Raw genomic sequence first — 16831 nt, forward strand, 5'->3', positions numbered from 1 at the left:
AGTCAGTCAGTCAGTCAGTCAGTCAGTCAGTCAGTCAGTCAGTCAGTCAGTCAGTCAGTCAGTCAGTCAGTCAGTCAGTCAGTGAGTCTTGATGTCGAGCACCGTCTGGGGCTCATGACCAGATATTTTTTACTGTTTGACAGTTACGGTCTTGCTTTTGTGAGGTGCCCTCTCTGACGAGAGGACGAGTCGGTCTCTTGTATATGTTGCTGGTCCTTGCCAGCACAGTCTCTCTCGGGTACCTTGGAACTCGCGACATTATTTTACTGTCTCAGATTTTAGACTTCCCTTTTCGTCGCCTACTTCAACTCGCAAGGTCACGGTGGAGGTAATCGACCCCACCTCCACACGGGTTTTCTCGCTGAACACGGTCGGTCAAGTCACATGACCTCGAAGCAGACCAAAAAGGAATACCGCCTGCATTACATCTTCTATTGTTGTGTGACGTCACCGTTCACGCGTATGCTGTGGGTGCTACATAGCAACAGCTGTACACGTCACTTATCGTAACACCTTTTCTATTGCTGCGTGCGGCCATTACCTAGAAACGGCTGATATTTATAGAGTCGCCTCTTATCATAGTATAATTCAATTTAGTGAAGTGACAAAGCGTGTATGGTGACCATAGTTACAATTTCCCTTACCTGAACACTGCGTGATTGGGAGTACATTCGTGCGAAATTGTTGTGCAACAAACGTGGCGTTTATTCAGAAAGATGCCCACCCCCTTCTCGTCGAAGAAAAGACCCCATTTCCTAACACAAAAATGGTCTTGGAACGAACGTAATTAAGGTCACTGGTCCCAACGGGGCTCGAAACCAAGAACGACTATGCTGGTTAGGGCCAGCAGCAATTTACTTTACTGGACTTGAGACAGACATATAGCACTATACGGTGTAAGGCTTGAATCCCTCTTCAACCGTTGTCGGTTTGGTCACCGTCAGTGGTGAGTCTGTTGAAGAACCTAAAAGACGATTCAGGTAGGGCAGATTATAAAAAAAGGAAGTTTGTTATGAACGTAATTTCCAAATAAATAAATTGCTTTCAGTGATAACTAATGATTAAGGGTAAGATACACGATCATTCTTGAGAATCTGATATGCATTCAGCTGCTGAAGAAATTATTCGACATTTCTAAAAAGAAAGATCAACCCTCAATCATCTGAATACGTTCCCCAGACTCAAGGCCCATCCTCTCATTATCCTTCGATCTATATCTAGGACACCCATGTTTATATTTTCAGATCAATTTTTTTGCATTTATTATCTCCCCGTTATAGTATGGCAACGATAAATTTTCAAAAAAACGACTTTCATGCCTGTAATAGATAAAATAAAATTTGGAAAATAATAGAAATTATTTTCTATTTCCTATCTGATCCATACCTCATGTGCAGTCGTTGTAGTTTATTCTCGACGGATTTTCAGACACGACCTACACGTGCGAAAGACAAAATGAAACTGGAAAATAAATAAAAAATTTTTATTCTTATTTCCCCCCATACCTTTATGCAATCGTAGTTTACTCTTGACGAACATCCCATTACGGCGTACACAAAAACAAAATAAGAACGGGAAAGCGGTGAAAAATATAATCACAGTAATTATAATCATAATAATAAAAACAATAAGTAATCTCACGAAGTAGGATCCCTCTTCAGACGTTGATATTTGTTGTCCTATTCAAGTAATTCAAGCGAAGTAAAATTTACGTTTTAAATTAATATATATATATATATATATTTTTTTTTTTTTTTTGAAATCCGAATTCCATTACAATGCATTTCGACGTTCTCTAATGGACTCTGCTCGCACCCTACTTAAAAAAAAATTTAAAAAATCCAAATATGACCATTTTCCTCAATTGACTATTCCATCCAGCATTTCAAATCACTATCCCCCCCGTATACAGGTCGAACCATTTAACATGGTCACCTAAAATGACTCCTTTATTATCCATTGCATGAAGAAGTGCTTCGGAAAAAAAAATTAATGACGTCAAGAAGGATATATGGTGAATGACACAGATTATTTGTATTTTCAATTATATAAATGGAATGTAGTTATTTCACTGCTACACAAGTTGTATATCAGATCAATACGAATCCAGCGACAATGAACTGAATTTCCTTCTGACAGAACTTTGTGTGACATGGCGGGGCGAAGTACAAGAGTGAACACCTCGCCTGCTGCCTGGCCGGACATGGATGGCTCAGTCGCTCAGAGCAGCTCACTGCTCAGTTGCGAAATCACACGAACCGTTCGGCCGAATGGTACTCAGTTATGGTCGCTGGATTCGTACTGATCTGACATACAACTTTTGGCGGAGTGAAAAATTAATCCTGTGTTACAAGTGAAGCGACCTTCATTTTTATTTTAAAATGTAAGACACAAATAATATTTTTCGCAGGTTAAGCCTTTCACTTGAAACCACACATTCTTTTTGTGAGGAATGTCCTGATGGAATGTGTAATAAAGAAGTTATTCTAGAAGATACTGTCACGTGTAGGGTGGTAAGCGTGACAGAAATGACGGGTTCTAGTTCGGATCATTGAATTTATTAGTAGCTTGGTTACACTCTCTCTTAATTACATATACTACAGCGCTATCTCTTTACAGTTCAATGTTGCACACGCACTAGGATTCTCTGTTTCACTAGTCATAGCCTAGCAACGGGTCTCAACACAGAAATTATCACTTCAAACCACTCTGAAATATTCTTGTCTTCTACGACGAAATCTCCGTGGCTATCTTGTACGGAGAACTCAGAACTGACTGACTGCATTCACATCTCTTAGCGCACTCTGCACTAGTCTCTCAGTATGGTCTGGGTTATAGCAAACACTCTTTATATAAGCTTCACACGGACCACACAGAAAACATATTCAATTCTTGACTCATATTGCTGTAACGCACTTACCTGAAGATTGTTTACATGTCGTTGCATAGAAACGGGAAATTTTCTATTGCTGTCTTGCGTGTATTTGGTCGCAAGTTGTTTACACTTCTGTTACCTAGCAACGCCCTGGGCATCCACTTCACAATATTATTAAGTGGTTCAGGAAATGATGTATAACAGAATTAAATAACTGATCTCTGTTGTGATTTATGCCCTAAACCACTTTCCGAGTCTCCGATATTTGTCATGTTGAATAGGCCTACCATATTTCTAATAAAATTACCGAGTATTAGGGAACTTAAAGGCAGGCTTCTTGACAAATTATTACTTATTTCACGCACTTAAGTACTCATACACGTAATTGAATGTAAAACTAACCACTCACCTCTATCCAGTGACGAAGTGAAAGAAAAGTTGGAGCTATGCCTTCACTCCTCCATATATCTTCATGGCTTAATACTTAATTAATTAAGCATAAAGTCAACTTAATGTTTTTTGCGTGCTTATAGTGAGTAACATTGGAACCAGGGTCCACTTTCTTCAAGACTCCAATATCAGTCCTTCAGGCGTATGGTTAGGCTGCAAGTCTTTTGATTCCTCCAGATCTTTCTGCTTCATTTCATTGTGAATAATTCTTTCTGAACGTCCTGTCTGATTTTACTGCTTTCGACCTGTTTTCAGAGAGTTTTATGCTTGTCGATTGGTGTTATAGCCCACAAGCTCTTTTCTTTTTACCCCGGTGCAATAGCGTTTTGAGATTAAGTAGAAATGCTCTGCAGCTACTCCTCTAACAGAGAGAACTGCCTGCACGAACTAGTCGTAACAACTGTTGAACATTCCAACTAACATCCTATGATGAGTTTATTGAGAATGGCGATATGTATGCTTCAATTCACTCACTCATTCGCATTCCTGTTGCTCCCTCCTGAGCATAGGGCATCCGTGAAACGCTTCGTTTCGCTTCATTTTTCTACAGAGTCTGTAGGATTCCTTGGACGGGGGATCAGCCTGTTGTAAGACCTCTACCTAACACAAACATCCATAATTTTCAATTCATGTATCCTGTTGTGTTATAATATACAACTTCTTTATTAAAACCGTCACAACACAACTATATCAAGGTCAGTGCTAGGTTTGGCTCTGCTACATGTTTCGGCTATATCGTACCGAGTTTTCATCCGGTCACTGGCAAGCTTCAGGTGTTGTCGGGCATCATTGTGGATGTCGTGCAGATGATCCACCAAGTCTGCTGCATAATCGGTTGTGGGTAGTTCCTTGTCTGGAGGTACCCCAAAAAGCAGGTCACAGGGCAGTCGGAGTTCTCGTCCGAACACTAGGCTAGCAGGGGTCAAGCCCGTAGTGTCTTGAGTGGATGCCCTGTAAGCTAGGAGAAAGAGGGGTAACCTCTCATCCCAGTCCCTCTGATGGGATGCGGCGACCTTCCGCAAGTGCTCCTCGGTGGTTTTAATGTATCACTCCACCATGCCGTCCGACTGTGGGTGCAGGGGCGTGATGCGCGTGTTGCTGACTCCCAGGCGTTGCAAAATTTCTTGCAGTAGATGAGACTCGAAGTTACGGCCTTGGTCACTGTGCAACTCCCGAGATATGCCGAAGCGGCAGAAGAAGTTGACAACCAGAACATCCGCTACTGTCGACGCTTCCTGATTCGGGATGGCGTACACTTCCGGCCACTTGGTGAAGTAGTCCATAGCGATCAGTAGGTATCGGTTTCCTTGGTCGCTTCGTGGGAAGGGCCCTGCGATATCAATGGCTATTCTTTCGAAGGGAGCCCCGACATTATACTGGTGCATTTGCCCATATATATGTTAGCCATGTATTTTCCTGATGAAGGATTTTAATAGCCGAAACATGTAGCAGAGCCAAACCAGGCGCTGACCTTGATATAGTTGTGTTGTGACGGTTTTAGTAAAGAAGTTGTACAAACATCCATTCCTCGATTGGGATTCAAACCCACGATAACAGTGTTCGAGCGGGCTATGACAATTTAAGTCTTAGACGCGCGTCCACTGTGCTCGGCTGTGCTTTCAGACGTGTCCTTCGATATTTGTTATGCCTCACTGAATTAAGTGTAATTATTCCAGACAAGAAACTGTTTCTGCATAACGGGCTGATGGCGTTAGCGATATAACACAGAGATTGTTAGAAATTGCTTTTGTTTTATTTTTAAACGACCTTTAAGCACACCGGGAAAGTCCCAAATGATTGCTTTAGGTCTCAATCAACACAGGGTTCAATATTTATAAGATGAGTCGTTTACGAGGGAAGTTATAAAGCTTGGTTCGAGCCACGTGTAAAGTAAATATACCCCTCTGCTTGATTAAGAGCCCCCCCCTGCCATAAAGACAAATGGGGACGGAGTTATACAGCTCTACACATTCTTAATCTTGGCAATGTATATAGTTGAGTGGTTCAGTTCACACCCCGGCAAGTTTGTTTCGCTGCAAAACGCCATTGGTATCCTCTGGGATAGGAGAATTGGGTGACCGAAGAGTCTGCCTTAAGGAAATGAAAAGGAATACATTCCTGCCTTTGCCAGGAATTGAACTCGGTCTATTCAGCCCGAATACAGTCACTACACTATGTTATTGCGACTCATGGCTGCGTGCAAAGTAGTGATTTTATTTTGTAGATAAGAATGCAATTTATATTCTTCGGAAATTTAAGGAAGTAATTCAGTGACAGCCGGTCACGGTAGCCGAGAGGTCTAAGGCATGCACTGTCTTTGCTCGCTTGGAAACCGGGATCGTGGGTTCGAATTCCACTCAGGGAATGGATGTTAATGTGTATGAGTTTTTCTGTGTTTGCCTACAGTTAGAGGCCTTGCGACGAGCTGATCACCCGCCCAAGGAGTCCTACCGAATGTGTAAGATGTAGAAAAAACGAAGTGAATGGAGAAGTTCGTGGAGGCAGGCGTAGGCCCACTGGGGATGTAGTGCCAAGGAAAGAAACAATTCAGTGTCAAGATTAACTGACATAAGTAGATTCCAGGAAAGCGGATCAGAGGCGTAAACCATCTTCGCCCGCTCGAACACTGGAATCGTGGGTTCGAATCCTTCTTGAGGCATGGGTGTCTGTGTGCGTCTATTCTTTTTTGTGTTGTTCTATATGTAGGTAGCGGCCTTGCGACGGGCCGATCCCCCGTTCAAGGACTCCTACCGACTGTGTATAGGATTAAGAAACTGAAAAGCGGACAAGGTCCTAAGGTCTGTAGAGCAATAGACAGAGAGAGACTCTATGAGGGTACAGTGAGAGAGAGCTAAGAGAGCAGGCGACTCCCTGCTCACATGCTTACCTGAGGACGGAAACAGAACCAGTTTCCGAAAGGTTGTGTTCTTCAGTTTTCTGGTATAACGGACGATGGAGAAAGTGCAAAATCCAGGTAATTCTGAGTGTTAACTGGTACCTCATCAGCTTCAGATGCGAAACATCTGGTAAGACGGGTAAACGGAACCAAATTTCTTAAATGTGTTTTCTTCCTGCACTTCGTTCAAAGAAAACTAATATTATAACTTAAAAATATTATTTATTTCGCCTTCTTTTATTAGTGTAACGTATTTTAGTAATAATCATAGCTCGCAAATTGCTCTGGATTGAGGATATTTACGGCAAGAATTGAAATGTTAACCTAACAACCACTGAGATGTAGAAACAGCCTCATGATACATTATTTATTTACTCTTTATCTAAAAATGCTATCGGTACTCAAATATTCGAAGGATCAGCAAGTAACTGAGGGACACGCGGTAGCGTAGTTGATTCAGGTACTATTCTACAAGCCGGAAGGTAGCCGATTCGTTTCCCGATAAAGACATTGGATTTTTTTTTTAATTTACCTAATATTTCCAGCCGCACTATGGCCCTGGGGTCGAATCAGCCTCTAACAGAAGTGAGTATCAGGAATCTTCTTGGAGGTAAAGAGCTGCCGGCGCGTAAGGCTGACAACCTCCGCCATTCACGAGCCGATTGTCTAGAGAAAATATGGGAGCCTGGACGTCTCGCAACCCTCTGGGCCTCCACGGCCTCTTACAGGGATACCTTTACCTTTTTATTGAATAATTATTTCGGGTGTGAAATGAAATATATGTTGCGCACTGTGAGATGCTTCCAGGCATTTCGCAGGGGAAATCGAGGAAAAACACGCTCGTCCTATTCGCGATGGCTACTTCGGTTTCAATGATTGAACCCGCGACCTCACAAGTACGAAGCATGGCATAAATGTTCATATCGAGATTCGAATTGTTCTTTAGTTTCTCCAGGCAAATGCTACTGCCGTCCTTCTTCCACGCCCTTCGAAGTGTATCGTTCGTAATAACGCTCCGCTCCATTTAAGTGACCTAAGCAATGGAGATATCGTCGTTAAATAAACTAAGAAGGAAATTAGAACGAACCTTGAAAGCTGGTCAACATTTCTACATATCCAATCTTTTGTTCGTGCTTACGGATGTGTAAGAAGTACAGAATTTCGCCGCTAGAGGGCAGTAAAAGTTTTTTGTCCAATGTACCTCGTTTAGCATTCCATTTTATCGACAAAACAAAAGCATTTTTCTCGAGGAGGATCCTTGATTCATTAATGGAGGAAATATCTTGTACGCAAGCGTAATTATTCCTGTAGACACTGACAGGTGGCAAATCTTCGGTGAACCAAAAGTTAAATTTGACTTCAGGGATTTATAGTTTATTCTTTAAAATAATTGAGTTTGGTCACTACGATGCATATTCCATTTTCGGCAGGGCTGTTCGGACTTCTTTTCCCAACACAACCCTGTCCATAATGGATCCAAAGCCTCTGTCTAATGGGGACATGAGGTAACATTTTCGGAGCAAGAATTGAATCACTCGGCTGAAATTTTGCTAATTATCTTTTCTCAAGACATCTCGTAGCACAAAGTAATTTATAGAGAGTAAAATATAGTATATAGTAATATATATATATATATACACTACCTGTGCCCGGCCACGCCTTGCTGTGGCTAAGTCTGCCCGTTCCTTCCCAGTTTCATTTGAAATTACTCGACGCATTGCTTCCGCTTCGCGAGTACGACGACCTAAGCTTGTTCTTCTGCGAGGCATTATTTGGACGAAATATTTCAATTCAAACGCAGATCAATCGACACAGCTCAATCCCACCGCCAATTGTACTGAAAAATAAGGAGAACAGTTAAGAAAACGAAATGAAAAACAATGAAAAATAAACTATACTCACGAAATGAACGCCATGGTAAACGACACAGCCCAATTCCGATCACATCTTCAAGTCTGGCTGCACGTCGCTCTGCTGCTTCCTCGGCACGTATTTGAGCCTGTCTTTGTCTCTTTCGCTCGTTCGCTGATGCCCGTTCTTCTCCAGTTTGATTTGCAAATACTCAACGCATTGCTTCCGCTCGGCGAGTACGACGACCCAGATTTGATCTTCTGCGAGGCATTATTTGAATGAACTAAACAGTTCGAGTGCACTGATGAAGAAAAGGAATGTTAGCAACTGGCCGCTGTTATTGCGTTTCCATGGAAATAAACGCTAACTGTTCTAGCGTTACTATTGAAACGACTGCTGAGAATGCAACGTTGAGTTAAAATTTCGAAGCGCTCGGACGGGATAGGGAATACCTTATCGAAGAGTTAGTTTCATCTGTTGCTTAGGAAATGCTAGCAACTGGCCACTGTTATTGCGTTTCCATGGAAATATACGCTAACTGTTCTAGCGTTACTATTGAAACGACTGCTGAGAATGCAACGTTGAGTTAAAATTTCGAAGCGCTCGGACGGGATAGGGAATACCTTATCGAAGAGTTAGTTTCATCTGTTGCTTAGGAAATGCTAGCAACTGGCCACTGTTATTGCGTTTCCATGGAAGTATACGCTAACTGTTCTAGATTTACTATTGAAACGACTGCTGAGAATGCAACGTTATCTTATATTCACAACTCCTGCAGGGGTCAACTCAAACGGGTTGGTGAACTTTGGCTTTGATGTTATTAGAGTGAAATAAATGTCTGCCACCCGTCGGTCACCTGCAGAAAGAACAACTACTGTTACTGCCTCGTATCTTTAGCGGCAGTAGAGGAGTATTACCATCTCTCGCGGAGCGGGGGGGGGAGCAGTGTTGTCAGCCTACGTCAGCGTGGGTACTACCAGTTTGGAATGTAGCGCCTTGGAGTGTGGTCAGGTGTATAGTACTACTCCCGGTCTCCATAGGCAATGTTTTCCGCTCGGGGAATAGCTCTGAACGGCCTCACAGCAATGGTATAGCTTCGCGTGCCCTACAACAGCGTTTGCCTTTCCGGGCTGCTAAAGTTACCAGGCAGTAACAGTACAGTAAACATTCACCTCTTCCCAACCTTACTTGGACGTCAAAGTCCCATGAGATATTCAAACTGACGAGCCGTTGCCGTCTTGCAATCAGGGTAGAGGCGTACAAAACCAGGCTCGTCTCACACAGTAATACAACTGGCAACAATTCGGCCACGTCTGGACTAACTACAAGGGACCTCTCCGTCAGGGAGGTACCTGCCCAAGGCGTGACCGGAAGGGGGAAATACAGCATTGATACTGACACGCTGCAACTGCAAGTTGGTGGAAGGAAAGCAACCTTATCCCTCCAAACATCGAGGCTGCAGCCACGCCAAGGAAGAGTTGTGAAACAGAAAGCATAGAGAGCGCCTAAGACTACAACGGGAAGAGCAGTCTTTTCCAACCACATCACCCCAGGAATGTTTATTGCGAAGGCCCTATGCAGCAACACACAGAGACAGCAGTAGCCTTAACCACCCTCAGTCGGCCAGGCCTGTGAGTGCCCTCCCTTGAGGCACAACCAACAAGTACCAAGCCAGTCAGCTCACATCTGTACAGCAGGTCCAGAGCAGTTGCAAAGGACATTTCAGCAGATTATGACAGAGCTCAGTGTGGCCGAGTAAGAAGGGGATAGCATAATTGCCATCATAGACATAGTATTAAAACTCATGAAGCAGAATGTCTACAAGAACTCACGGGATCCTCAGAGTCGAGGCATTGCGAGGCAGCGCTCTGAGACGAAGACAGACTGGCCGACTCGCCGTAGGGTCGTAACTTAACTTTGACTTAACCCTTGGCAGTTCGTTGTCCTGGTAACTCTGAAGTACACAATTTCAGAGCTTTAACCTCACTCGCTCACTCACTCTCTCACTCACTCATGGAGCTGAGCCCTTCTTGAGAAGCTGCTAATTGTGCAGCTACTCAAGAATTTCCCAGCAGTTTATAGAACATTGTGTTCACAAGAACCCTCCACTGGTCCCTATCCTGAGCCAGATCAATCCAATCTAGCCCATCATCATATCTCTTTATGTTCCATTTTAATATTGTACACCCGCCTACGTCTTGCTCTTAGTCCCCTTTCCGTATAAAAATGTATATTAACCTGCTGATTCAGTGCCACCTCCATCCCATCTGACCTCCTGTGCTCCCGTTAAATCTAACTTATATACTGTCCTGGGCGAACCTGCCTATACATACTTCTAAAATTCCAAGTACTGAATCTAATCTCCATTTTCTTTCGCTTAGGCCGTTTATCCAAGGAATCCGTCTAGGTCCAGGGCTTCTTATAAAATCTTCGTAACAAGCTTATTCTTTTACGGTGAGGAATTGTAAGCCCCACGTCCAACCCACAAGCTGGAGGACCACCCCTTGTCGGTTGTCCGTGATTGCTTGTTCAGTGCATTCACAGTTACTCTCCATACCTGGAGGGCGTCTCCTCCATCCACAACCTGAGGACGCGCAATGCTGTGTTGACACGGGAACCACCTGACATGGAGAGCTCACAGTTACAAAACTTATATACTCTAACCATCTAGTACGTTAAGGCCCTTTGCGTTGGGCGTCACTCCTCCTTACCGTCCTTCTCCTGCAGTCCTCTGAAGAGCCCTTTGGTTGCTGGTTGCATCTGCTCCTCTAGGCGTTCCCTCTCACCTGTGGTTACTTCGAGTTGGCAGGTTGCTGCTGCGTCCTTCCTATCCAGTTCTGTTCCCTTTTTGTTGTTCTGGTGGATAATAGTTTGCGGGGTATGGGTTATCGGAGTGCTGGGCGCCAGTAAGCTTACTGTAACGGCTTACATTTCGGGGAAAAAAGGGGGGATGAACTGGAAACTACAGGTGCTAGGTACCGCGTTCTCACTGGAGCGATGAGATTCGGTCTCAGGGCGAATACGGGCCTCGCGTCAGCCGGAAAGAGAAGAGTGTTTATAGCTAGGCACTAACACACACTGTTTAATTAGCCGATCTTGCTATACACGTACATGAAACAGCACTTGTTGCACTTCCTTAAAACACCTGGAAATCTCTCCAACGTTGGCGACCGGATCCCTGGCTAGTNAACAATTCGAATTTAGGGAGTTAACCATAATTCTCACTGCTCCAATCACATAACTTTAATTTGGGACTTTGGACCTTAAAGTCCTAACGTCGTTTTAGACAGCTGCCTGAAAAATTATACCAGTAGCGTGGGTTGCTGGCCTTCCCACTTTTGACTTATGGGGTTCAAAACTTGTCAAGTGTAACTTTACCAAAGGATCCCGCCCTTCAACTATCTAACTGAATTTCCAGGAAAACTCTGCGGGGTGCTTCCTGTCTGGTCTTTGTAGCAATGAAGCAGGCCCTATTCTTGAACCCAAGAATCGGGCTAAGTCACCCTTGAGTGTTCCTTGCTACCCCTTGTGTATAATTACTCTAAAAAGAAATACTGATTACAAGTAAAGATGGCGGTGTCAGTGGTACGGCCACAATACAGCAGACTCCCAAATAGCCGGGAGTGGATTATTAGGGAGCCTTGTTTAGAAAACTGATCAAGCGGGAAAACAGGAGGTTTCAGAGCTCCCGGATAAAATATTTGTTCAAGACATAACGGAATATTATATACAGGAAGGCCAATCAAGGGGCTAAACATACCTTTTACATTAATTCTTTAAAAATTCATATTTACCTTCTTCCTTTCCTTATTAATCAAGGATCATAAACATGACTGTATATACTGGAATTCTATTCATATAGCTTATAAATAAATATATATTTTTTTAGTCTCTTATAAATTCGTAAGTCTGTTACACATTCCTTTTACCTGTTATCTGGGGTTTCGTATATCCAGGGAAATTCATTTCCCAGAGAACCTGGATAATCCGTGGTCTGCCATGAATATGAAGAAAGGGCAGTGGTGTTTCTATGAAAGTTATTTTTAACTCGATTTAACAAAGAGCTGATGTCAGCTGGAAACTCTCTTTCAACTGCATATGTTATACAGTAGACAGATTATAGGATTAACACGACTGGCGAGTTTGCAAGGATTCTGAATACGGTAGACGTCACCTGTCAGCAAACCATATTGCAATATGTACCCGGAGATACTAAGAGGAGACAGAAACTCAGTCAAGGTATCCGGTAGCTGGACCAGTAATTCCAATGGCTATCTCCCGAACAAGAGACCTAGGTCTCCAGAGCCTTACCGCATATTAACCTACTTGATCTTAATTTGGTTATGAATAAGCTCTTCATACTCGTATATGTATGTGTGTGTGCGTGTTTTACGCTTACTACTTGAGTTTAGTGACGTAGTCATGTTGATATGCGTGGTTGTAGGTGGTTAGAATGTTACTAGATGACCTCCAGTACTATAAATTTTGACACGAATTTTACCAGTGTAAGTAAAATATTGTCAACGTAAGAACATACATGGTGTGTCCAGGAACCGTTAGAACTCATTTTTTTTCTCTCTGCAATGCCATCTGTTGGCGAGTTGTGGCGTTAAGATTCTTGAAGTTTCAGCTGTGGCTGTCTATAATTTCAAAGCGCAAGCATTGCTGCATCATGTGTTCTGACCTCGAATGTAACAGTACTGTTCTGACACTCGTCGGAAAATGGCGGTTGAACAGAGAGCCAACATCAGATTTTGTTTGAAGTTAGACAAAACAGCCGGAGAAGCGTACGAAATGATGAAAAGTGTGTACGGTAGTGAATGTTTGAGTCTCTCGAACATTTTTCGAAGTTATGCTGTGACAGCAGGGAGGACATTGAAGACGATCCATGTGCATCAAAGCCGAGAACAAGTCGCACTGAAGAAAATGTGAAAATAGTGACCGAAAACCTTGCATCAGACAGATGTGTTTCTGCAAGATTCATCGAGGAGCTCTTGGGAATACCAAAAAGTACTGTGCATCAAATTTTGGACGAGGATTTGGGCAAACGGAAGGTCTGTACGGGGTTTGTACAGCACGCGCTGTCAGGCGATAAAAAACATGCCAGAGTNAGTTATGCTGTGACAGCAGGGAGGACATTGAAGACGATCCATGTGCATCAAAGCCGAGAACAAGTCGCACTGAAGAAAATGTGAAAATAGTGACCGAAAACCTTGCATCAGACAGATGTGTTTCTGCAAGATTCATCGAGGAGCTCTTGGGAATACCAAAAAGTACTGTGCATCAAATTTTGGACGAGGATTTGGGCAAACGGAAGGTCTGTACGGGGTTTGTACAGCACGCGCTGTCAGGCGATAAAAAACATGCCAGAGTGGAACACCGCAAAGACATGTTACGGTCGGCCCAAACGGATACAAAATTTACAAAATCGATTGTTCCTGGTGACGAGACATGGTGTTTTCAATATGAGCCTCTCACAAAGCGGCAGAGTGCAGCAGTCGAAACCAAAGAAAGTCCGCATGCAAAAGAGTCGAGTAAAGACACTGCTAACCGTTTTCTTCGATTCCAAAGGAATCATTCACAAGGAATTTCTGCCAGGTCAAACAGTGACTTCTGATTATCGGAGTCCTCAACCGTTTGTGGGCGAGGATTCTTCGAATTCGACCTGAATATCGAGAAAAAGGTTCCTGGTCGCTCCTCCACGACAATGCCCCACCCCACAAATCGAAGATCGTGCGCGACTTTTTGGCCAGAAAAGGGATCACAGTCCTTGATCATCCTCCGTATTCACCAGATTTGGCTCCAGCAGATTTCTGGTTGTTACCAAAAGTTAAGTTGGCGATGAAAGGAGACTGTCATGACACCATCCAGGACATCCAAAGGGAATGTACCCCAGTTTTAATTGCGATTCCACAAAAGGAGTCCAGTGACGGTTTTCGAAAACTTTTCAATCAATTCCAGCTACGTATTGATTCAGATGGAGACTATTTTGAATAAAAAGAGTGAAAATTTTAAAATAATTCTCATCTTATGTTTTTAACGAACACAGTCCTAACAGAACCTGGACACACTCTGTATATGTCATTCAATGAAATGGCGGAGAGACCTAGTAGTTCTCCGAAGAAGGAAACCCATTTCGTCAGAAAATTACGAGTAATCATTTCTGAAATCCCAAGTTCATTCTGATGTTAGTCCTGAAACGTATTCGTCAGCTCTGAGATCCAATATTGTACACTAAAACTCAAGGAGTAAGCACTAACAATGTAAATATTAAGTTTACTATTTCATTTTTGTTCCGCGATTTGAAGACAAATTTTACAGTTCAAACTACCGGCTGTGATGCATATTCTATACCAACACAGATAGTTATATTAACGTCCCTTCGCTATGTTGGAATAATTTTAATAGAGAAATTTGCATTTTTTCCCTCTCTCACCCTTATCATTCCCAACCCCTCCTTGTATAACATTATAACGGCATTTTTTATGAAGTGCTTGAAATGAATGTGTATCATATTCGCGCGCCACTCTAACCGCGCATTGCCTTCCTGAGGCTCCTAAAGGACTTCAATTGAATTATTTTATTGCTAGTGGAGTGGGAATAAGTCCCTTGTACTGCGGCCACTTCTGGCCTATTATACCAGCCCCAGATGATAGGTGAGGGTGATTGTCGAGCAACTGGTGGAATGAAGATCGGCAGGGGAAACCGAAGTACTAGGCAAAAAACCTGCCCCAGCGCCACTTTGTCCACCACAAATCCCACATGACCATACCCGGGATCGAACCCGGGCCGCCGCGGTGGGAATCTAGCGACTAATCGCTTGAGCTATGGCGCGACTTAAATTGAATTTAGAATGGAATCTTTAGAGTGAAGGAAGAGTGAAGGTGTGAATTGATTCACAGGAACCCTACTTTCTTAGGCTCTACTTTCAAATTTACTCTGTCTCCCAAAGATGACTTTTAATCTTATAGAGACGAGTAAATTAGATCGATAAACATTACTTGAAATATTTGTCCTTACGTATTTTTTTTACATAATGCTACTAATAAAATTTGCGCTCCTAATTCTTCTAAGCCTTTCAACAAAAGAAATACTTAAATTTCTAATGCAGGAATATTCTATGAAGGCCTATATGGACGAACTTCACAACATCGACCAACGTAAGATGAAAATCTCAAATGACACCTTTGTAAAGCTTTGTATATTTCACAATCGAGTAGACCTATTATTTTACATTCCTTTCGAAATTGTAAAATAGAATTACCTCTTAAAAATGCCCCAGTTGCACCGTTTTCATTGTGTCTTCCAGCCGCAGTGCAGTATGTTCTGCTTATTTTTAGTGTGTAAAATACCAGTTCGTGTTCGTTGTGTGGAGGTTCCAACAACAAAACGTAATACAGAATTAATCAATTTTATCCCATTCATCTATTTCGCTTCGTTTTTCGGCCTAATTGGCTATCGTTGGGCTAATTTTACATTCATTGTTCACTGAACATAATGAATGTAGATTTAGCCTGACAATGGCCAGTGAGGTCGAAACATGTAGCGAAATAAATGAATTGCATATAATTGATTACTTGCATACTACACTGTATTCACGGAATCTCCAAATATATTTAGATAAACAAAAGCGGCTTCCTTAGTATAGGGGTAACGTTCCCACCTCATGACTCAAGGTACGCGGGTTCAAATCCGGAGGAGGTCGTGGAATTTTTTAGGGCGGAAAAATTCAGGGAACAAGTCCTCCGGGAGGGACTTTAAGCCGTTGGTTCCGTGTCGTAGATTTACGGCATGTAAAAGATCCTCATGTCTCTAGGAGACCTCTGAGCAAAATTAGGTAAAAAGTATCCCGCCCAAGTAGTTTCCAATGCCTCCGGTAGATGGGGAAGCATCGGGTACCACAGCCAGCCTCGCTGGCTGAACGGGGCTGATAGCGAGCACCAGTACCGGCAGGATATGGAGACTGGTAGAATATCAAAAGGGGACGTACAATAGACTATTAGTAGTGGTGCATGGGGAAACTCACCCCCTCCATTAATAATAATAATAATAATAATAACAATAATAGATGAACAACATGAATGTCTAGTACAGTATTTCACCAATTTGTGGAATTTAATATACGTATTAGAATTCTGTGTTAAGGCTCTTCTAAGCCACGCACTTGACGAACTGCGCTATTAAGGTCGGTTTGTGCTTAATTACAAAATTTACCTGTCTACGTGAAGTACTTATTTGTATTGTACATAAGAATTGCCTCCATGAAACGCTATTAAAGCAATGAAGTCAGGGAGGGGCAGATGGAAGGAGCATGTGGCAAGCATTGGGTCAATGAGGGATTCGTACAAAATTGTTTTCGAAAACCAGAAAGAATTCCATCACTTAGAATTTGATTTTGATATCAACATTGTTAAACATTCAAGATCTCTTATCCGAAAATTTGTAACTTCAAACAAATATAAAATTTAATTCTGTCTAGGCATTCTTATTCAGACAGAAGCCAAGTGCCGAGGAATGAAAAAGGATATATACATGAAACGCCCTCAATATCAACTCTATTTCCACTCTACAGTAGCAACACCAATCGGAAGTAAAAATGATTTGTTCTGTGAAAAACGTTGAGGAACTCAATGCTAACCATAAGCCCTACAGTAAATATATACTACATGATATTCCATGTTTATAATTAATTCAGATCCTAAAGGAAACAGGTATCGATTGGCGTGAAAGAAGATTGATTAGTAAATTGTACATGGATC

This window comes from Cryptotermes secundus, unplaced genomic scaffold, assembly GCF_002891405.2.
Source record: "Cryptotermes secundus unplaced genomic scaffold, Csec_1.0 scaffold79, whole genome shotgun sequence".
Lineage (NCBI taxonomy): Eukaryota > Metazoa > Arthropoda > Insecta > Blattodea > Kalotermitidae > Cryptotermes > Cryptotermes secundus.